The sequence below is a fragment of the Lithobates pipiens genome, unplaced genomic scaffold, assembly GCF_037356315.1.
Source record: "Lithobates pipiens isolate NorthernLeopardFrog02 unplaced genomic scaffold, aLitPip1_a1.2 Scaffold_18, whole genome shotgun sequence".
NCBI lineage: Eukaryota > Metazoa > Chordata > Amphibia > Anura > Ranidae > Lithobates > Lithobates pipiens.
Genome location: NW_027507758.1, coordinates 450,186,666 through 450,209,988, shown reverse-complemented (window position 1 = coordinate 450,209,988; position 23,323 = coordinate 450,186,666). Strand labels below are relative to the sequence as shown.

The 23,323-nt window shown below is 40.4% G+C and overlaps 1 protein-coding gene across 1 annotated transcript in view; it reads left to right on the top strand.

The window, feature by feature from the left end:
* The window catches only part of SLC9A9 (solute carrier family 9 member A9), a 1,026,444-nt gene that overhangs the window by 737,054 nt on the left and 266,067 nt on the right, over positions 1-23,323 (top strand). The window lies entirely within an intron of this gene.

Below are 23,323 nucleotides of genomic sequence, written 5' to 3'. Positions count from 1 at the left end.
TAAGTGTTCCATACCTGTAATTGTTTTGTGTCAGTCACTTATAAAGCATTGAAGCATGACAGCTGGTCAATCAGCATTTTCAGAATGATAGGATAATATTGGTGTCCTGCAAACTGCTCTTAGGACAAGTTTCCTAAACAGACCTTGCATGAAGCCCCACCGTGGAATAAAAACTGCTTAAAAACAAATAAAATAAACACTGGCAGAAAAAAGAAAAGAAAATATTCATATTCAGTTGCTGGTGCAGTAGCCTACATGAGGGTGACACAACTTGGTTTTCCTGTGAAATTCTGGGGAAAGCCAAAGACAGCAGAGTGTATTCTTGTGGGATTTGGGATTTTCATAATTTTTAGGATACCATAGGTAGGCAGTTCAGTTTTGGGCACGAGTTCTCAAAAAGGATATCGGGGAACTGGGGAAAGTGCAGAGAAGGGCAACCAAACTGATAAGAGGCATGGAGGAACTCAGCTATGAGGAAAGATTAGAGGAACTGAATTTATTCACTCTTGATAAGAGGAGATTAAGGGGGGATATGATCAACATGTACAAATATATAAGGAGTCCATATAGAGAACTTGGTGTTGAGTTATTCACTTTACAGTCAACAAAGAGGACAAGGGGGCACTCTTTACGTCTAGAGGAAAAGAGATTTCATCTCCAAATATGGAAAGGTTTCTTCATAGTAAGAGCTGTGAAAATGTGGAATAGACTTCCTGCAGAGGTGGTTCTGTCCAGCTCAGTAGATTGCTTTAAGAAAGGCCTGGACTATTTCCTAAGTGTACAGAATATAACTGGGTACTAACATTTATAGGTAAAGTTGATCTGGGGAAAATCCAAATGCCTCTCGGGGGATCAGGAAGGAATTTGTTCCCCTGCTTTAGCAAATTGGATCATACACAGCTGTTTTTTTTTTCCTTCCTCTGGATCAACTGTGGGTATATAATTGGGTATATGGGATTGTATGATATTATTATTATTTTTATTTATTTTTTGTGGTTGAACTAGATGGATGTGTCTTTTTTCAACCTAACTATGTAACTACGTAACTATAGGTAGGCTGAGTAATGCCACTTTGCCTAGGGAGAAGTGTGCTGTAAACCAGGATGTAAAGTGAGTATTTTTTTACTTTTTTTTCCCCCCAATGTTCATTTTTAATAATGAGCATTTTTATTTAAGTAGTGGGGAACTGGCAAATAAGCAGACCCTGCATTTTCATTTTTGTTATCCAAAACATACTCTTAGGGCCACATGCAGTCCAGTGCATATTTTTCTGCATCAAAAACATATTAAAGTAGGATATATATTTATAATATTTTAATATTAGGGGGATTATTTAGGGCATACAAAATTACAATTCTAATGAACTGGCATAAGCTACTTTAGCATATGCATATGCTTTCATTTCTAATTTTATTTGTATATGTCTTTATAAATATATAAAATATAAGTCATATATGACTTTAAAAATAGTATATGCATGGTGAATATTTGGTAAAATTATTTTTTTTAGTTATTTATATAGCACCAATGATTTACAAAGTGCATTTTATGGATATATTGTAAATTCACAGCAGCCCCTGCCCCCAAGATGCTTATAATCTAAGGTTTCTAACTCACATTCATACATACTATGGCCAATAAGCCTACCAGCATTTCTTTGGAGTGTGGGAAACTCACAATAGCAGAAGGTGAAATGGGAAACCTAAGGCAGGTAATAGTTAAGATTCGAACCAGCAAACCTAGTGCTGAGAGGCAGAAGTGCTCACCACTTAGCCATTGTGAAATATGACTAGTGCTTGCAATTATATAGTAGAATAGTACAATTTATGAGCTCACAAAATAAAATAAAATAAAATCTGATACTTTATTTAGCCGGCAACGTAGGCATTAGAGAAAATTATGAGGAGCAACTCCTACTGGAAAGACCTGGTGGCTGGAATGAGGTTGCTAGTCCTGGCCAAGGCAAGAGATAAGATATTGTCAGTAATTTCTAAATATTGTGTTGTCATGGTAAATAGCGACCCACTCAGGATTGGCTGAAGGTTTCTAAAGCTATTTGTTTAATAGGAGGTGTGCACAGGAAGATGATGACAGCTCTGGTGAGGATGGTATGTTTCTTGAAAAGCCTTAGCTAATGATACACTACTTTGTGAGATGTTAGCATTGTTGGAGGAACGAAGATACAAGAGCTTTCAAGTAGATAGAGCAAAGCCCCTGGTGATGGGGTGATATATAAAGTACATTGTATACAATGTTTGTATGTTTTTATTTTACTTGTTTCATATTACCCACCTTCCCACCGGCCCATGTAGCTTTAATGCTACAGGGCGGCCGCTCTGCGCAAAATCATATTGTATATATACTGTAGGTAATTGTGTATTTCCCAGCATGGGGCATGTGCCGCCAGCGTGCCAGCTGTGGTGTGATTAGACACAGCACAAGTCGATCAGCCAGTGCTGGCCAATAGATGACTGTCGACACCTACTGATTGTTGAGGAGGAAAACAGGACAAAGCACTGCCTATGTAAACAATGCAGAGTTCTGCCCTGTCAGTGGGGATGTGGCGGTCTTTGTTTCCCTGCAAAATCCACCACATGCTTTAGTAAAAGCACCTCACAGAACAAACAATAAACACTGGTTAGGCGCACATTTAACCCTTTGATCACTCTATATTTTTAACCCCTTCCCAACCAGTGTCATTAGTACAGTGACAGTGCATATTTTTAGCACTAATCACTGTATAGTGTCACTGGTTCCCATAAAGTGTCAGTTAATGTCAGACTGCCTGCCATATTATCACAGGCCTGCTATAAGTCTCTGATTGCTGCCATCACTAGTATAGGAAAAAATAAATAAATAAATATTCCAGTAAATATACTATGGTTTGTAGACGTTATAACACTCTTTGGGATTTTTGTTTACCAAATACATGTATCAGAATACATACTAGCCTATTTTTTTTTTTATTGGATATGTTTTATAGCAGAAAGTAAAAAATATATATATTTTTCCCTTAATTTTTTTTGTTTATAGTGCAAAAAAAAACAAAAAAAACAATGGTGATAAAATACCACCAAAAGCATAAGCTACTTTGCAATGTTTGAGTGCAGTGTTGCATGACCGCACAATTATCATTTAAGGTAATGCAGTGGCAAAAAGAAAAAAATTGCCTAATCATGAAGGGGGTAAATCTTCCAGAAGGCAAATAGTTAAAGTAGTTTGAAAGCTTCACAATCTCCAGTATGCTCTGAGTTTCGCTAATTATGTTTCTTTCTCTCTATATCAGATCACCCAGTATTACATTTTTAATTTCCTGGAATTAATTTGTAGAATCCCATTCTCTTTCATGGTAGAAAGAAATACTACTATTGGCATGCCAAGCAAGGCTAAAGGTGAATGAATAGTAATCATTAACACTCTCCTATGCCTATTTACAACTGGCCTGATCAATTCAATAAAAGAATAGAAAGCTTGGTTGGACAAATGATTTACTATAGCTTTCCTCCTAATGTATGATGAATCATGCCTTTACCTCACCAGCATGGTGCTACAAAAATTGGACAAAGTCATGCTTTGTATGACTGCTTTGCAAAACTTTATTTTTAGGCTGGGTTCACACCTATGCGAATTGGATGTGGGTTTCCTTGCATCCAATTTGCATTGTAAGTGATTGTGACTGGCTCTCTATGAAGTCAGTTCACACATCTCCGCAGTGGCGCCGGTGCAAATTTGCACAGGGGTCCTGTGCATCATTTGGTCCGTTTCCGGTCCGAATTCAGCCCAAAAATTCGGGCTGAAATCGGACCTGAAATGGTGAACATGGACGCACCGGACTCACTCTGTGAGCCACGTGCGGCAGTAGCGTGAACCCAGCCTTAAGGTGCAATTTAACCATTTGTCTTATTTGTAAATCAGTGCATCACTATATAGTAATACAGCATATCTCCACAGCATGTAACTTCTAGATCTCCAACCCATTGACTTTTATCGTTTAAAGGTTTTTTACTGAAAGATCAATATATGGTAACAAGTATAATGTATCAATTAAAGGTATTTTAGTAGTTACATGTAAGATAAAGAAGGAGGTTACGGCATTGTATTTATATAACAGATGGTAAAATGAATGTTAGATAAGTTCCCTTTTTATCAAAATGATAGAGTTTTCAGACTGTTTCAATATTAGCTTACATTAATATTTAGAGGATCATTATCAGTTAATGAAAGAAAATTAGGTCTATTTGTATCTGAGTACTTATGTGTGTTGAACATTTGAATAAAGTATATGTATCAAACTACTGAGTGTGATATTTTAAATACATAAGGGTAAGATGGGGGGGGGGGGGGGGGGGGATAGAGGGCATGGGGTGTTCTGGAGGCATAATCTATTCTTATAGTTTTATCATTGTTGCATATAAAAATTTTAGTTACCATGACTGGAGTACCTGGTGGTCAAAGTTTATAGGTAAACAATGTGTGATGCGTGGTTCCCATTGACTTTTATCATGCACAGAGGTCTGGTATTGGCTTCACCAGTATACACTGCATCTTTGTATTCCTATCATAATACTTCTATTTGTTCTGTTGCTTGTAAATGTTATAAATAGAAGCTAAAAAAAATGCTTTGAAATAAAATGATAACCCTTCTATAGTTTCATAGATAAACATATAGTCCATAGGCAAGTGTATATGTACAGTATGTGTATTCGCTATAAATCTGTGTAATTAACTGATGCTTTGTCACCAGAGGTGCATCAATATTAACCAGTTCCCGACCAGCGCACGCCGATGTACGTCGGCAGAATGTCACGGGCAGGCATATTGGCGTACAGGTACGTCCAATCTTTAATGCCGCCCTGCCATCGTGTGCTGGTCAGGACCCCCGTGAGTCGGGTCGCGTGTCCCGCAGACTCGATCGCCACGGGCATACCCGCAATCGTCTCACTGGGCAGCTGAATGGAGAGATGCCGTTGTAAACAGCATCTCCCAGTTCTGCCTAGCAACAAGTGACGCTGACCTTTGCGCCATGTGATTGGAGCAGAGATCAGTGTTCACTAAATGAAAGCCCAGCCCCCCACAGTTAGTAACACACCCCTAGGAACACTTAACCCCTACACTGCCACCCACTGATTGACCCCTTCACTGCCAGTGTCATTTACACAGGAATCACTGCATTTGTATAGCAGTGATTGCTGTATAAATGACAATGGTCCCAAAAATGTGTCAAAAATGTCCGATGTGTCTGCCATAATGTCGCAGTCACAATAAAAATTGCTGATCGCCGCCATTACTAGTAAAAAAAAAAAATTATTAATAAAAATGCCATAAAACTACTTGCATGACCGCGCAATTGTCAGTTAAAGCGACGCAGTGCCGAATCACAAAAAGTGGTCTGGTCTTTGGCCAGCAAAATGGTCCGGGGCTGAAGTGGTTAAAGGCGGCATTCCTTCTAAGCTAAACATGAAGCACTTGTGTTCTATTTTGAAAATGTGGTAGGAAATGGAGAAGATAAGCCACCTGTGGCTTTAGGGCAGCATGGTTAACATACATGCTTTAAAGCCTGTATTTATTCATGATACTCAAATCCTAAAAATATGAGACTCTGGTGACTGCAATTTCTTCCTGACCCTCAGTATTGTGTTCTTCCCATTACATAATATATTTGTCTGTTAAGGTAGCAAGAAATAGCTTCATTCAGTTTGGACAGGCGTAGGAAAAAGTCCATATAAGTATATGGTCTGGTGTAATTACATGATACGTGTAAATAGGAAGATTTTAAATTTGTGCTTGAGGTAGATATAAAGACACAAATTAATGCAGCTCTGTTCATTGATACATCATTAAAGGTATTTTGTTAATACAGCAGTAGAAGTACATGAATTTGACTTTGGTATAATTCTCTTGCACTCCCCTGTACAGCAGAGCTCACTAGGAGAGGGACAAGCAGCACCATGAACCAGTCAGCTGTGCTGCATTGCTCATGCGCTAACAAGGAACATGCTAATAGGAGAATAGGGCAGAGTGACAGAGAGATGAGCTCATTAGGGTGCAGCTTCTCCTTTCATGGTTCAGTCACAGGGTGGGAGTGGAAAATAGATCTGTAAGTGTTACTGAATTACATCAAAGAAAAATCATGTTCATCTTCTGCTCTGCCAAATAGGGTTTTGCTGCCCACAGAGCTGAACAAATCTCAGGAATGGAGAAGAAAGCCTGGGGATACTACAGATGTACCCCTGGCAGGGGGGTGAGAAAGTTTGGACAATCTCGGTACCTCCAGGATTCGTCAGGAATTTATTTAAAAATAATATTTATTAGTAGAAAAATTATATAAAACAACAAAGTGAAAACCATGTTCACAATTATATTGGACACAGTCAATAGTTACAGCCGTATAGAATGCTTGAAGATAGTAGAAAATTTAGTGGTGAGCCCCAATGTTGACATGAAGTACCGGATATGATGCATCTTGGCAGTATTCCTCTACAAGTTTTGCAGCATAAGCTGCTTCTTCAGGAGTAGCCAGTCATAAGCATCTACAAGATAAATCATAGTCATAATTTCATGTTTGAATGACTGTAACAACTTCTAATAAACACAGACAAAACAAGAGAAACAAAAATAAAGAAAAAATTAATAAAAAATCATATTTTTTCCAGCATCATATAAGATTAGTATGTAATCTGAGGGAAAAGTATGCACTGCTTACCCAGAGAGACCACGGCAGAGGAGCAGCACAAAGAGAGGCACCTGAAGGTAATTCCCCCCATGGCGAACGCGGGAGACACTAGGAACCGCTAGATTCTAAATTTCAAAAAATTGTGGATAGTGTATTGTCTTTCATTTCAGTAATGTAAAAACATAGGCAGAAAAAAAAGGAAGCACGTGGAGAAAGAAGAGGGGGAGAAGGGAAGATAAGGAAGGAGGGGTAGAGAATTGGGAAAGGGAGGGGAAGAGGGGGGGACCAGAATTAGAGAAAAGAAAAATAGAGGGAAGAATCTGAAAAGGAGAAAATGAAAGGGAAAAAGAGGGGGAGGGCAGGAAGGGAAAAGTGGGGGGGGGGAGAAAAAGGAGGGAGGGGAGGGGGAAGGGGAGGGCAGAGAAAAGGGGATGGGGTTTAAGGAACAAAGAGAGGGGGAGAGGGACAAATAGCCAGAAAAAAATGAGAGAGTAAATCCACCGTATGAGGTTGAAATAGAAAGTAATTTGACGTAAACATTCATCTAATATATAGCAACCTAGTGTATCTAGGTATCTGGTATAGCACCCCAGGGATGGGTGGCAAAGGGCCCAGAGTTCATCCATTTGGTATTAAGGAAATATTTTCAGGTACTTGCTAACTCATATATATTGTAATGTGGGTATTTACAAGTGGTATGTCTCAGTAGAATCTATATCCCTGAATAGTGTACATATGTGGAAAAAAAGAAAACTGTGTGTCAGCATACCAATTGCAGTCAATGACTGCATGCGTATACAGTTTGCCGGTTTCACACTGACACCACTGCACCTATTGTGAGTGCTGTGCCAAGTATGATATAGACAAGTGGCAAGCGTTTGGTGCGGGTGTATAGATGTAGTTTCAGTCATGATGTGACTCACCGTTTGTTGCCTCAGTATCTGTGTATCCCCGGGGAATGGGCGTCTGCCTGGAAGCCACTCAGTGCATCCTTTTGTGCCTCCAATCCGGTGTCACTGAATCCAACTCTTATTGCAGCATATGCGTGAATCTCGCGCATTTGTGTGACCATAATAGGATGTGGCCTGTGGCCGTCAGCCAGGTGGGAGTGGACTGATACTCAGTGAAGAGTCACTCCTCTCCATAGAGAGGCGCATGCCCGCCACTAGGGGAACAGTTCACCTCAGGCTGATGTACCCACCATAGATATCTCAGGGACTGTGCGTAGCAATAAGAATTTAAGCAATACTAAGAAGCTTTTGACAAAATCAGGGTGGTCATGACATAGAGATTAGTCACGGCCATCCTGCTAGTATAACCGCATTAAAATCACCTTATAAGATTCTAAACACATACAAGTTTACTCCACAATGTTGGTTCTAAATAGTAAACATACATATATTAATCCCTTGATGGGATCAAGGGAGGAAATTTGAATAGGTGAATCACACTAAAATGGCACTGTCAGTTCTACAGAGCAAGAACAGTGGAAAATCCAACAGTGGTCAAAAAGGAAGAAGGAGGCATTATTAGTGGTTATTTTAAATGGTTTATTTGTGTGTGCTTCATTTAAACCGGGATGTTCATTTGCATTGAGTCGCTCGATCACGCTGAAGGATCAAATGATCCCAGTTGCCTCCCTGCATGTCTTAGGCCGCGTACACACGCGCGGACTGTTCGCCCAACTTTGTCCGTCCAACAGTTTCGGCAAACAGTCCGCTCAAACTTAGCATGGACGGACATGGCCACACACGACGGACGAACAGTTTGCTGAAACCGTGCGCGATGACGTGAACGGCACGTACGACGGGACGAAAAATACGACGTCCTATACACTGCAATGCAACCTTCCGACGTGGAAATCCTTTCTGAGCATGCGCGAGACTTAGTTGGCCGAACAAGCCTACACACGAGCGAACAGTCCGCTGAAACCTTGTTTCAGCGGACAGTTTTTCGGAATTTCCGTAAGACCTTGTTCGTCCAACTGTCCGCTGAAACTGTCCGCTGAAGCCCCACACACGAGCGGACTGTCCGCCCAAACACTGTTCAGCGGACAAGGTTGGGCGAACAGTCCGCGCGTGTGTACGCGGCCTTACTGAATTACCTCTAGCACCACACATTGAGCCACCTCGGGCTTAAATCTGTCGTGCCTGGGTATATTGCTAGTAGCCACTCATGTAGGGTTGAGGTCTGGATGTAGAAATCCCTGTTCTCTGTGCAGTTACGATGCAACCTGAGGTATTGGGCATATGGTATACTGTGAACCAGAGGATAGGGGTGTGCAATGGAAGCATGGAACAGGGTATTCACAGCTGTGGGCATACGATAGAGATCTGTTGAATCTGACCATTCGGACCTTTGATAATCTTCAAGTCAAGAAAGGGCGTGCTGCTGTGTTCGTAGCTAAGGTTAAAGCAAATATTGGTTGGTTTACATTCAGTAAATCAGTACAATCAGTGAATTTGATTAGGGATGTCTCTTTTCCTGTCCAGATTAGGAATAGGTCATAAAGAAATCTATGCCAGCAGAGAATCAGATTTAAAAATGTTGGAGTGATTCACCTGGAAACACTGTTCTCTCCCATCCTTCTAGGAAAAGGTTGGCATAAAAGGGTGCACACGATGTGCCCATAGCCACACCCTGTGTTTGCAGATAAATGCTATTCATGTAAGTGAAGTAGTTTTTAAGATAAATGCCAATAGTTTCAAGAGGAAATTGTTTAGGGGTCATGTATTCCGATCTTGTTCCATCAGGAAGGCAACAGCCGTTCGGACACCCTGCTCGTGGGGGATGCTAGAGTACAGCGACTCAATGTCAATAGCCACGAGCAGGGTGTCCGGAGGGATCTGGACCCCCTCGATCTGCTTGAGCAGATCTCTTGTATCATGGATGTATGAGAGTAGGCTCAGGGCGTGAGGCATGAGAAATGTGTCGATGAACTTACTGGCATTTTCCGGAAGGTCATCAGGTCAGGAAATTTGCGTGATTTGAGATTAAACTTTTTTCGTTCCCCTAAACTAGTGATAGCGAACCCTTTTAAGCCTGAGTTCCCAAACCGCGAGGCAAAACCAACTTATTTCTTTCAAAGTGCCAGCACAGAATTAAATCTGCCAGTGGCTATGTACAGAGGATGGGACTGATCAGCCCTCTGAATGAGCCCTAAGGGACCAAAAACGTACGATTCTGCCAGATTTTCTCAGAATGCAGGGATCACTAATGTGTTGTGCTCAGAATGCACTGACCTACCTGACCATTACACTCACCTACCTGACACATGCACTCATCTACCTGACCATTGCACTCACCTGCCTGACCATTACAGTCACCTACTTGACACATGCACTCACCTACCTGGCATATGCATTCACCTACCTGACCATTGCACTCACCTACCTGACCATTGCACTCACCTACCTGATACATCCACTCACCTACCTGACACATGCACTCCCCTACCTGACCATTACACTCACCTACCCGACACATACATTAACCTACCCGACACATGAACTCACCTACCTGACACATGCGCTCACCGAATTATCGCCTTTATTTTGAAAAATTTAGTAAAATCTATAACTGTACAGAGCACAATGTATTGCCATGAGTTGGTTTGTATTAGTTTTTTGTAGATCATTACATACCGTTCGTTAAACAAGCAATAAACTTTAACAGTGAAAGGCTTACTTTAGAGATGTTTAGATGCAGGGAAATAATGGATCCACTCCACATTGATCTTACCTGTCTCCAGTCTCTCCGGCAGCTCATTCTCGCCCGCAAGTCTCCTCTGATCCCAGCCACGCCCATTACGTCACCGCTGATTTGTGTGATTGTGGGTGCAGTGTGGATGAGACAGCCTCTATGATTAGATTAGCATGTGCACGTCACCCCCCGTTGCTTGTTCTTTGTCACGCCCACTTGCCTACAGAACTGTGGGAGATGTAGTTTGCATTGCAGAAGATTAGATTTTCACTGGGTGCTTGTCTCATTTAATGGCTCTCCTTTCATGGCATGCCCACAAAGAGGGCTTGGGATGCCAGCAGTGGCACATGTGCCACAGGTTCGCCATCACTGATCTAGGTGATAAAAGAAACCAATTGGCTAACTGTTCATGTTACCCAGCAAATATTTCCATTATGTTAACGTAAAAAAAAGCATGCTCATTTTACCATTTTTTATTTCATCTTCGACAATTTGATTTCACTGATGTGAGCTACAAATTACTGTTTTATTAGTCCCTTTACTTTTTTAGTTTCCATGCTATTGATTCATTAGGCTCTTTCGGTCTTTAATCTGAATACTGGAATGACTTTTGTACATTAGCACAGAATGTTATTTTGAACTCTGCTTGTAGGTGCTGACTTGGATGCACTATCATGGCTTAATTAATGCCATAAACATTATAATCTAAGAGAGAGCTGTGCTGAGCATTTTCATTACATTAACTCTTCTAGTCAATTTATCTGGGCATTGAGCTGGCACCACAGCAACTTGTCATTTTCTGTATTTCTTTGCATCCATCTTCATCTATTTATCTCCAAGATTTATTGATTCTCTGTCATATTTTCTATTCCTAAAAATGTTTCAGCTCTTTGTGCGCATGGTTCAATGCAGAGGATCTTCATCTATCTCTACAGTGGAGAAGCATCTTTGTGCTGCCTTTGCCTGACATATGTGTGACAGGTGTATTATTAATTCTTTAAAAGCTTGCTACAGTCATTGATATTAACATAAATTACATACTTGGGCAAGCATTTCTTTTTAAAATGGAAACCTCTGAGATTGGGAACTTGGAATTGTGCAGTGTGACCTGTTACATATTGTTGAATAGCATTCCTTTCTTTCCATTTATTATTACTCATATTTGTATTCAATCAACTTTTTTTTATCTTGTCAATGATTTTCTGTTTGAAATGAAAGAGTAGGCAATATAGATGTGTTTGAATAAGAATTAAATGTCCACTACAGCCAAGCATGCATATTCTTCACACACAAGTAGGTGGAAAGGCAAAGTCCAAAATGTGTTCCCTACTTTCACTTAAAGGTCATCTTAATACCACTATTTGCTAAAGACTTTAAATATTACTTTCTAAATATATTTATTTTAGTCATGTATAGGAGGTCACATGACCACAAACCCTCTGAGCACTGTGCTACCCTTTGTAGGTGGTGGGCGGAGACTATGATAGAGGCAAAGTGAGACGTGGAGGTACTGTACTGGTCAGTACAAAGAGAGCACAGTTGGAGTTTCCTCCAGTATTACAAATCACGTGTGACATTCCTGTTCCAACAATATTTTATTGACCGTAAGAGAGCAATACACAATAATGGTATGCGAGTATTACAATTCCAAATGAGGAGCAAGTTGCAAATACTTCAAATACCAGTTAGGCAGAATGGTACATCTGAACAGCAATCAGACCCAATGTCTGAAAGGAACCTATATTAATGTTTATTGGACAAATCCAACCTTAATTAAACTTATTGTATGCGACAATATATTCAAAACTGTAGCCTCATATCTCTGGTAAGGAAAAATGGAGAAGGGGAGTGATTATGATTGACTGCTTGAGTGGCTGGATAGGATTTGAGTCCCAGATGGGTAATTTTTCCGCTACAAAGGATGTTCCATGGGTTAAGGCCTAATGCCTCAAGATGTTGAGATGGATGACACACGGTTGTCAAGGGGGGAGAAAGAGTAGACAGGGTATCAATGAATAAGAGAGAGAAGAAGAAGAATGGTTAAGAGGGATGGGTAGGGATAAAGGTGAGGTCACCTCCTCAGTCTCCGCACCAAGCAAAATTGTGCTACCCAGTCAATGCAATTGTATAACAAAGAGTGCCGAGGAGATTTCTGATTTCTCATTTGCCCCAAATATCTTGCAAAGCTTCCATTGCCAATAACTTTGAGGCACTATCCATTTATATGAAAGCAATATAGTGTAGTCGATCTGCACATGAACTGGGATGTTCAACAGCAGGATCAATAGATAATTGCTATACAATAGCAAAGGCTTTGAAACATTAACTTAGCATGAACAATTTTGAAGTGGTCTTCAACATGCAATTTTAATTGGAAACATAGAAAGGAACAGTAAAAGTGAAGTCATACTACAACCGTCGCTTGACTTCCATCGGGCAATAAAACAGTTTAGAGAGGAATTGAAAAGTACTGAGTGTGTACATCATTGTTAAGACATTAGTGAGATTTGGGTTTGTAAAGAAAAGAGCAGGTCTAAGAAGGGATAAAAAGGCCAAGGAGTGGTGAAAGAGGGTCACGTGGAAGAAAATACAAAGGCAGTCAATGAGAAGATGTGAAGGAAATAGGGGGAAGTATATGTACAGCATGTCTAGGTAAAAATAAATTAATAAAAAGTAGGGAAAGGAAAAAAGGTGGAATTGGGAGGAAGGCCACTTATAGAAAAGAAAGAAAGGTGTTGTTACATAGTTACATATTAGGTGAGGTTGAAAAAAGACACAAGTCCATCAAGTGCAACCTATGTGTGCGATTATATGTCAGTATTACATTGTATATCCCTGTATGTTGTGGTCGCTCAGGTGTTTATCTAATAGTTTTTTTTTATTGAAGCTTCCCGCTGAGACCACCGCTGTGGAAGGAAATTCCACATCCTTGCCGCTCTTATGGTAAAGAACCCTCTACATAGTTTAAGGTTAAACCTCTTTCTTCAAATTTTAATGTGTGGTCACGGATCTGGTAAACTCCTTTTAGCAAAAAAGTTTTATCCCTATTTTGGGGTCACCAGTACGGTATTTGTTAATTGAAATCATATCCCCTCTCAAGTGTCTCTTCTCCAGAGAGAATAAGTTCAGTGCTTGCAACCTTTCCTCATAATTAAAATCCTCCAGACCCTTTATTAGCTTTATTGACCTCCTTTATACTCCATTTCCAGTACATCCTTCCTGAGGACTGATGCCCAGATCTGAATAGCATACTCTAGGTACGGCCGGACCAGAGTCTTGTAAAGCGGGAGATTGTTTAATTATTGTTTTATCTCTGGAGTTAATCCCCTTTTTAATGTTAGCTTTGTTCACTTTGTAAATGCTTTATTAGTTAAACACTAATTTTGGTGCAGCATCAGATATATCTGAATACTGGAGTTGGCACCGACGCCCCATTTTTGACTTTACAAAGATTTAGAGATTTTTTTAAGAAACAAAGGAGTGCCAGGTTAGCCATAGACTCATCATCTTTCCTTGAACTCAAACAGTACACTCCTGTCTGCAGAGGGCTGTGTTAGAACTATAAGACGTGCTGTGTATTTGTTTTTAGTTTAGTAATCTCCATGTCTCCCCATAATGTACATAACAGTCTTTTAATCTCCAAGCATGACTACCTTGTAAAAGCTGGTGGCTAAGAAATGGCTGCAATACAACTTCAAGTTGGTCTTTTTATATTACAAACCCATAATACTATTTGACATGTCCTCTTCACACATCATGTGTTTTAATACGTGGACCATCAAGTTTGCCATGAGTATGACGACTATGCAGTAATTCCTTTTCCATTGCCAAGTACAGCTAGATCCTGCAAGGAAGACATCTGGCTGCTTTTTGAGAAGCAGAAAGGGCTCTGTACTAGCTGCCTGCTAAATATCTGTTTTTTAGTGGGATCAGCTGTTCAGGGCTTAGCTTTTATGAACAGAAAGACTTTCGGCAAGACTTTTATTACTCTAGTATGCTTATCCAAATAGTGTATATCTGTCTGGGATTTTCTCTGTACTAGCTGTGTTATATTTTGCTAAACAGGCTACTAAAATGTCTATTGTAGCGTTATAGAGAATTAAAGTAAACCTGGCACAAATCAGGGTAGCATAAAGCAGAGTTTACCTTTAGTAACAATTATATCAAACAATGTACAGATCAAGAGATGCTGGCAGTTGATGTAATATGCATATTTAGGCATTTACTGTAAAGATCAATTTTGACACCAACATTTTTATGAAATGAAAATTTTCTCTAGATGGCAAACCTGGAAGAAGCCCAATTGGTCTAGTTTTCTAAGGGTGCTTTGATTTAGTTGTATAGGCATTGTTTTGTTATTTACTTGTAGTGCTTTGTTTTTGTGCATGGAGTGTCTTTATATTCAGGCAATGCATGCATTATACAAATGTTTGTGTTAATGGCTATAGGACTAAGGGCCTGGTAGAGGAAGCTAAAGTAGTTGGGTTTGTAAATCTCTGCCAAAGTGGGTAATACGCTGGGAAGGAAAATAGCACAACCTTAAGTTGTTTAATCCCAAATGAAATCCAAAAACAGCATTAAACTCATAAAGGAATTGGGACTCCTCATATGTGTCTGAATCAATATCTTTTCACATCAGATACTGAGTTTTTTTTAAATTAGCACGCAAAATGAGTTGTGTTCTTTCAGCAATATCAATAATGAAGCCATCACAAGCTTTTTACACATAATCAGTCACAAGCAGTGGCCTGTTGGCAACATAGTGCACAGGAACTAGATTAATTCTGTACTCAGCAAATGATCTTTCTGGGTCAGGCAGAAATCTCATCATAAATGAAGTGTTCAAGGGGCGATGCAGAAATCTAGAGGCTATTTATCTGTACCACTTCAGCCTTATTTATGTATTTAGGAAGTCTTTTATTCCTTTTTTTTTTTTTTTTTTTTTTTTTTTTAGCTCATCTCCCTGACTAGCATTTGTTCTATTTTTTTTCACCTTTTTAATAGAAAATAATAATTTTCTTTCTTTGTTCTATTCATTTTGTCTACACTGATTTTTATAACTATTCATTAACAATATATTAACCACTTGCCTACCAGACACTTACACCCCCTTCCTGCCCAAGCCATTTTTCAGCTTTCAGCGATGTCCAACTTTGAATAACAATTGTACAGTCATGCTACACTGTACCCAAACAAATTTGTTATCATTTTCTTCACACAAATAGAGCTTTCTTTTGGTGGTATTTAATCACTGCTGGATTTTTTTATTTTTTGCAAAAAAAAAAAAAAATTTGGGAAAAAAATGTTTTTTACTTTTTTTCTGTCAGTAAATTTGGTAACTAAGTAATTTTTCGCCTTCAATGATGTGTGCTGATGAGGCAGCACTGATGGGCACTGATAGACTGAACTGGTGGATATTGATGAGGTGGCACTTATGGGCACTGATGAGGCAGCACTTATGGGCACTGATGAGGTGCCACTTATGAGGAGGCACTAATATGCCTCACTTATGGGCACTGATAGGTGGCACTGATGAGCACTGTTGGGCGGCACTGATGGGTACTGTTGGGTGGCACTGATGGGCACAAATAGGCGACACTGGTGGGCGCGAATAGGCGGCACGGATAGGTGGCATGGATAGGCATTGATGGGTGGCACTGATTGGCGACACTGATTGCCAGCACTGATTGGCATCGCTAATGGGCACTGATTGGTGGCACTTGTAGGTAGTGGTGGGCACTGATTGCTGCCACTGGTGGGCACTATATGCTGGCAATGGTGGACACTGTTTTGTGACACTATTTATTGTAATCAGTGCACTGATGATTAGTGTTCTGATTACATTCTTAGATGTCCCCCTGTGAGGAGATGGTGATGCACTGTCAGTGTGAGGCGAGGAGAGCCGATTAATGGCATCTCTGCTTTTACATGTGACCGGCTGTGATTGGACATTGGTTAAAGAGCAATGGATGGATTTTACAGAAGCAACATGGCGCGACTGCTATTGCCGCACTGTGCACCGCAACGCGAGCGAGGGCGGCCGTTCTGGGACGCCATCATATGACGGCGTCCCAGAACGAGAGCTGCACTGCCCCGCTGTCATTTGATGGTGGGCGGGCAGCAAGCAGTTAAAGCCCAGTTGCAGGCACAATGTTTTTTACTTTTTGGAAAACCTTTTAATCTTTGGCGTAACTATATCTTTGTTATATTGCTTAACCAAAAAGCTGATTTTTTTTTACTGAAATAGCTGTTTCTAAGCCCCACTGAACTAGTGCCAGGAAGTACAACAAGAGCTGTACCTCCAGCTCCCCACTGCATAGAGACGGGGTCTATGATACAGAGAAATATAAACCTTAGCGCCTTTGGATAAAAGAACTGATCATCAAACTCCTGCTGCAGTAAATAAATTCACTGATAAGCAAATGGCAAAGAAGCAAAGTAGGAATGTAAAAACAGTTTGCTGCGCTTAGGGTTGATCAAATTCATGTAAAACATGCAGAACATGCAAAAAAATTTCATAACACAGAAAGGGTTAATATAGTCCCATTACATGATGAAATATATTGCTCATGCTTAAAGTGACATCCCCTGTGCAATGGTATTCAGAGTGTGTGCCCCACACAGATGTGCACTCTCCCTGGATGTTGACCAACTATCGCTATTATGGTCTTTTAGGCATGTGGGGATACCCCTAGGGAGCCTGTTGAAATGACGTCTCTTGCAAGAGTGCACCTCATAAGTATAGCTGGAAATGACAAAGAAAAACCTTCATTGTGCAATGCCGTAAAACCAGGTTTATGGAATACACAGATGAAAATAGTTCCACTCACATTTAAAAGTGCCTCATAGTCCTGGCACCAGGCGTGTGTAGCAAGTGATTGTTAAGGGCAATTGGCCCTGATAAGGAAAGCCGCAATGTGTGGCATTCTGCTCGATTCAAGGGTAGTTTCCTATGGGCGAAAGAGACACGATGATGTGGTGTAACCTTCAACGTTTTGGCCTATCACAAAACCATCATCAGGAAGTGTTCAATCAGCCATGTTTGTTGTGGGCATTTATACCCTTACTAAAAATCTGATTGATTGGTTCAATGTAAACACCTGCTGCAGTCTATGATAGACCTCAATTCTGGTGTTGTGCCTCTACCCCCTCCCTCTGCTGTATCATTTGCAAAGTACAGCAAGGTGATGATGTTGCATCAGTGCTTTGTAAATGGCAAGCCAGAATGAGAGTACAGAGGCACAACAATGGAACTTTATGACACAAGTGTAGCTTAGAAACTATTTTAGTAAAAATCATTAGATAAACAATCCATATATACTTAAAGTCAAAACTTTTTTTTAATTACAATTCATATTAGAAAATCCACTCGATATGGGTATTTAAAACATTAGATCAAACAACTATATCTATGAGACAAATCAAACTCATCCTGCTGATGATCACAGTCATGAGTTGTCTACGTGTTTCGCATATGTTCCACATCTTCAGGACCCCGGATGTATTCTCAGTACAGTAGATCCTTGCAATAATGCCAATCCATCTATGATGATAAAAATATTAAGAATAAGCAAACATACATGATATTGCAGAGCAAACCTAATCAAACCAAATCAAGTCCAAAGAGAACAAATAATACCAAATGGTATCTCCACATAATAGTAATCCCAAAAATGGGAGTAGTATGTGTATATGGAACCAAAAATTCGAAAATTATACATCCACAAAGACCAGCAGATATAAAAACAAGCAACAATATGTTTCACTATAGGTGTTCAAGGTACTGCAAATGGAGAGATCTCTCCCCAAATTTCATATGCCACCACAAATTCAAATAAAAATGTCTGTAAAAATATCATATTGGTAAGTCCCTCCAAGAGAGCTAGCAAAGAAGGAAAATAAAAAACAACTCATATTGACATCTTACCAGAATAAAGCTAGCTCAAAATAGAGTGTCCCATACATTAGTGCAGTGCCTTCATCATGTCACATGTCAGGAAATGTGCTTCTTCTTTACATGTGACATACTCTGCCTCCCAAGGACCACCCATCAATGGTCAATGCTCGCATTCTCCCACCACAGACAAAGTGAGATGAATCCATTGATGGAAACAGGGGGGGGCAGTCCCTCCCCATGGGTGCCTAACCTGGATCAGAAAATGGTGTGCCTGGACCAGAAGTGATGCAACCGGGTAACTGGAAATAGTAAAATCTGATTCCATAAATGACGTCAAGACACCCAGAAAAGCCGCCATATGCATCCCTAGAGGAGTCGCAGGTGGAAGTGCAGATCTGAGATCACACATCCAGCATCAAAATTACTGGACATGCTTGCCAGCTGCTTTATACATGGGCACACATGCCAGGAGATCAAACCACCACCCTGAGTCAGTACCAATCAACATCCCACCCATACATAGGCACCGAATGAAACGATCCAAACAAATACACATCCAAAACATCACAAATAACCCAGAAAACCAGAAAAACACAGACATATCACAACACTCAAGCAAAAACATCCACGAAAAAAAACACCATAACAAAAAAGTATATCTGTATTGATATAGCAGCGCATTTGTGTGTTTTAAATCACATGTTTTAAATGTTTATGTACAAATAAAATATGTATATTTTATACAAAGGAATTTGGTTGGTATGGCTGCACCAAGTCCCATGGGAGTCTTTTTTTTTTATTGTAATATGAGGGAATGTGGCAGCTTTTCTCTCTACGTAGATCTATGTATAATAGTTTGGAGCTTAGTAAATGGGGTGAAGCTTCACTTAGCAAAAAATACCTAATCACTTGCAAGGAAAAAAAAACATAATTTTTGCTTACACATGATTCAAATGTGGAAGTCAGCAGAGCCTCCCCTGCAACTGCACTTGCAATGTGCACTGTCTGATTGCCTTAATAAATCAACCCCACTGTATACAGCTAGGATGTTTTGTAAAGTATATCTATAGCCAAACCATTTTTTTGTTTTGATAGAACATTGAGGGATTAGAACTCTCTTTGTCCTGGTGACTACTTTTACCCAAAACTGAAATTGAGAGAAAATTAAAAATGTTACCTTTGGAAAGATTTTCTCTTTCTTCCTGTTGTGCCAACTGAACGTGGAGTTAAAAATCTCCAAAATGAGACACAGATGCTGACCAAATTGAACAAAATGGCTTTAGATATTTTTTTTTTTCTTTGTGTAGTTTGAAGATAAATATTTGACAACTGTTTATCTATAGCTTCCCAACTTTGTGATCAAATAGATGAGCTGAAGGATATTAGTACATTTTGAGGGTCTTTGTGGTTGCTATAAAGTCTTAATATCCTTTTGGCAGTATAAAAAATCATTATCTCCCTGGATGAACGTCTTGACATTTTTCAAGAGTAATGATTTTGGAATGTCTGTGTCATTAAAATTACCCATTACTAGAGAATAATTATGTCTCAGCTATTTTATAAGCCCTGAGCACAGTGGATTAATGCACTTTTGGCCTCTTTCAAATGTTTACAATAATCTTTATGTTGGTTATTTTTTTAGACTTCACTTAAAGCTGAAAAATACTAATGTGTTCTACTACATTAAGATGCTAGTGATGGTTTCCATATTTTTTTTTTGCATTCATGCCATGTACCTTGTTGTTTTGATAACAGCAGCAGCTATTGCAGAAGTAGGATATTGCAGTTCCACCTGCTGGTGAAATTTGGTGCTGCAGCAAGACAAATATGAACTGATCCCCTCAGGGAACCATTATATTGAACGCTGTACATGTAATCAGTAATGAACTATTGAAGATGGGGAGCCTGTAGAAATTCTTAATCATAGAGCGACACATATATGAGAGTCTGAGAGGGCTGCACATCCCAATTAAAGTCTTTGAAAAGAAAAAAGTGGAAAATTCCCCACGGGGCTTTTTAGCAGCAAATAGGAGTCAAATATTTTGTAAAAAAAAACACAGATTTTTTATTTCAAAGGATGGTTAGACACAAAACATATATAAAAAAATGAATTAAAATATAATCTCTGGTATATACAAGGCGGACAAATTAGGCAAGAAATGGTTATACATAAAGGGTGATGCATTGTTACACTTGGGTGTATCGAAATGCCCCAATGCATTTCGACCTCAAAGGTTATGGCCTTCTTCAGGGGAACCTTACATTTCTATAAATACATCAAGAGGACAGATTTCAATATTCTAATTGTCATGTAATTTAGGACATTATGACACTGTGTTGCGCATTTTTTGAAAATAATTTATTTGCGTAGTGTGCACAGTAGCAGTTTGCACAGCAGATAAATAATTACATGCACAGCAAATAATTTATTTGCGTAGTTTGCACAGTAGCAGTTTGCACAGCAGCTAAATAATTGCATGCACATTTTTTTTTGTACTTTTATTTTACAGGTGAATGGGTAGGGGTACATTGTACCCCATACTCATTCACATAGGGTGGGGGGCCGGTATCCAGGGGCCCCCTTATTAAAGGGGGCTCCCGGATTCCGATAAGCCCCCCGCCCGCAGACCCCAACAACCAACGGCCAGGGTTGTCGGGAAGAGGCCCTTGTCCTCATCAACATGGGGACAAGGTGCTTTGGGGTGGGGGGGCCGCGCGGCCCCCCCTTCCCCAAGGCACCCCCCATGTTGAGGGCACGCGGCCTGGTACGGCTCAGGAGGGGGGGCGCTCGCTCGCCCCCCTTTCCTGGCCGGCCGGGTAGCGTGCTCAGACAAGGGTCTGTTGTGGACTTGGGGGGGACCCCCACGCCGATTTTTTTCGGCGTTGGGGTTCCCCTTTAAGTCCATTCCAGGCGGCGGGGTCAGCGACGTCTCCTTCGCGGGCCCCGCCTACCTGGAGACGCGCTCGAAATGAGTGGACTTTCCTCCGCGTGTGTGGGCGAGTCCGTTCATTTCAAAAGTAGGGCGGATAGTATGGCGGACTTAGTACGCCGTATTAGTCCGCTCAAAAAGTGCCGTGTGTGGGCAAGTCCGTTCATTCGAAAGTATGACGGACTGTCCGTCGGATTGTCTGACGGACTAAGTTGGCCAGACAGTCTGCCCCGTGTGTACGCGGCTTTAGTCTTTGCTTTTCACAGGACAATCCTGCTGATGTGCACTAATGCCCAATCAAAAAAGTCAGAACAGTGGACACATTTAAAAACAAATTCCTAAAAAGACATCAAGCTCCTAATGCAAAGAGCAACTCCTACAAAAGGAATAGTCTATTCACTTTGTAAATCTTTTCACTTTACAAGCAAGTTGCGCTTTGCAAGAGAATTATCCCCAGAGCATTGTGAATATGGTGAAATTTAACTTTGCAAATAAAGTCCAATTGTATGCATTAAAAGAAAAAGAAAAACACGTAATTTTGCTTGCATATGATTGAATGATGGAAGTCAGCAAAACATCACCTCATTCACTAAGCTCTGGAGAAAATTCCCTTGCAAAGTGAACATTCTCTTTGTCTTTAGTAAATTAACCCCAATATCTTATGCCGCGTACACACGACCGGACTTTTCAACATCAAAAGTCTGACGGAATGATTCCGGCAGACTATTCGATCGTGTGTGGGCTGCAGCGGACTTTTGATTCGCAAAAGTCTGACAGACTTTAGAAATGGAACCTGTTTCAAATTTTTCCGCCAGAACTCCGCTGGACCCAGTTCCTACTGAGAAATCCGCTCGTGTGTATGCTAGTCCGACGGACAAAAACCGACGCGAGGGCAGCTATTGGCTACTGGCTATGAACTTCCTTATTCTAGTCCAGTCGTACGTCATCACGTTCGAATCCGTCGGACTTTGGTGTGATTGTGTGTGGCCAAGTCCGTTCATTCGGAAAGTCCGTCAGAACTCCGTCGAAAGTCTGTCGGACCTAAGTCTGGTCGTGTGTACGCGGCATTAGTCATTGATGAGATATCTGTGGTGGCAGACATACGCCTTCTAGTCAGAAGATATTTGGAAGGTGGGGGTATGAAAAAGAGATGGGGCAGGCTAGAAAACCTGGCCGCTTCTCATCATTATTGTCTTCCCCCAAAGTTTGTGGCTCTAGCAGCATCAGCTTTCACCAGTTATCCAGTACCCCCCTTCCCCCACATACCTCCTTTTCCAGTTATTTTACATACTAAAGTAAACTAGTTTATAGATTGTTTTTTAGTGCTGTTCTGATGGTGCACAGATTGTTCATGCGTGTTTAACCACCCTCTAATGTCTATGAGCAGCATAGGGTCCTGACTGTACTTGTTACGTATAACAGCCTTTATAGGTAGAAATAACCTGAATAATAAATATTTTATTAAATCACAGTATGCTTTGGACTCTTCTTTCATTCTTTCATCCTATTTATGTGACTTTACAATATAAATCCAAACTATATGCATTGTTGGTGATCTTTGTACTGTGTGTACTGTGTTTAAAAAAGGTGACTAATAAAGCTGGGTACAAATGGACTGAATGTCGGGAGACATTTGCCGGTTAAAAAAAATGGCCGACGTTTGGCCTGTGTGTATGTCGGTCTGTCTGACAGAAGCCAGCCATTTGGCTTCTGTCGGATGTGCATGCTGGAAAACAAGCAGCCAGCCAACTCCTGATCAGCATTCTCAGCCAATGGCAGAGAGTGCTGAGCGGAGTGTTTTGCAAGGGGGGCTGCCCCCCTAATAGAACACAATAACTCAGCAGGGGAGATCGCTATACTAACTTTGCATAGTTAGTATTGCGTCTCCGACCAGAGCTGACATTTTTTTTTTTCGTTCAACTTGCTTTGTTGAATTGAAATAATGAATAGTGTGTATCAGGCTTAATGTACTTGTGCAAAACATAATAATACAATGTACAACATGGATGTCATTATTAGACATGCTGGTACGTTAATTTTCTTCTGTCTAAATTGGCCTTAGTATGTTTATGTATGAATGCGAGTTAGGGAGCTAATGTGAATGTACAATATACAGTATCC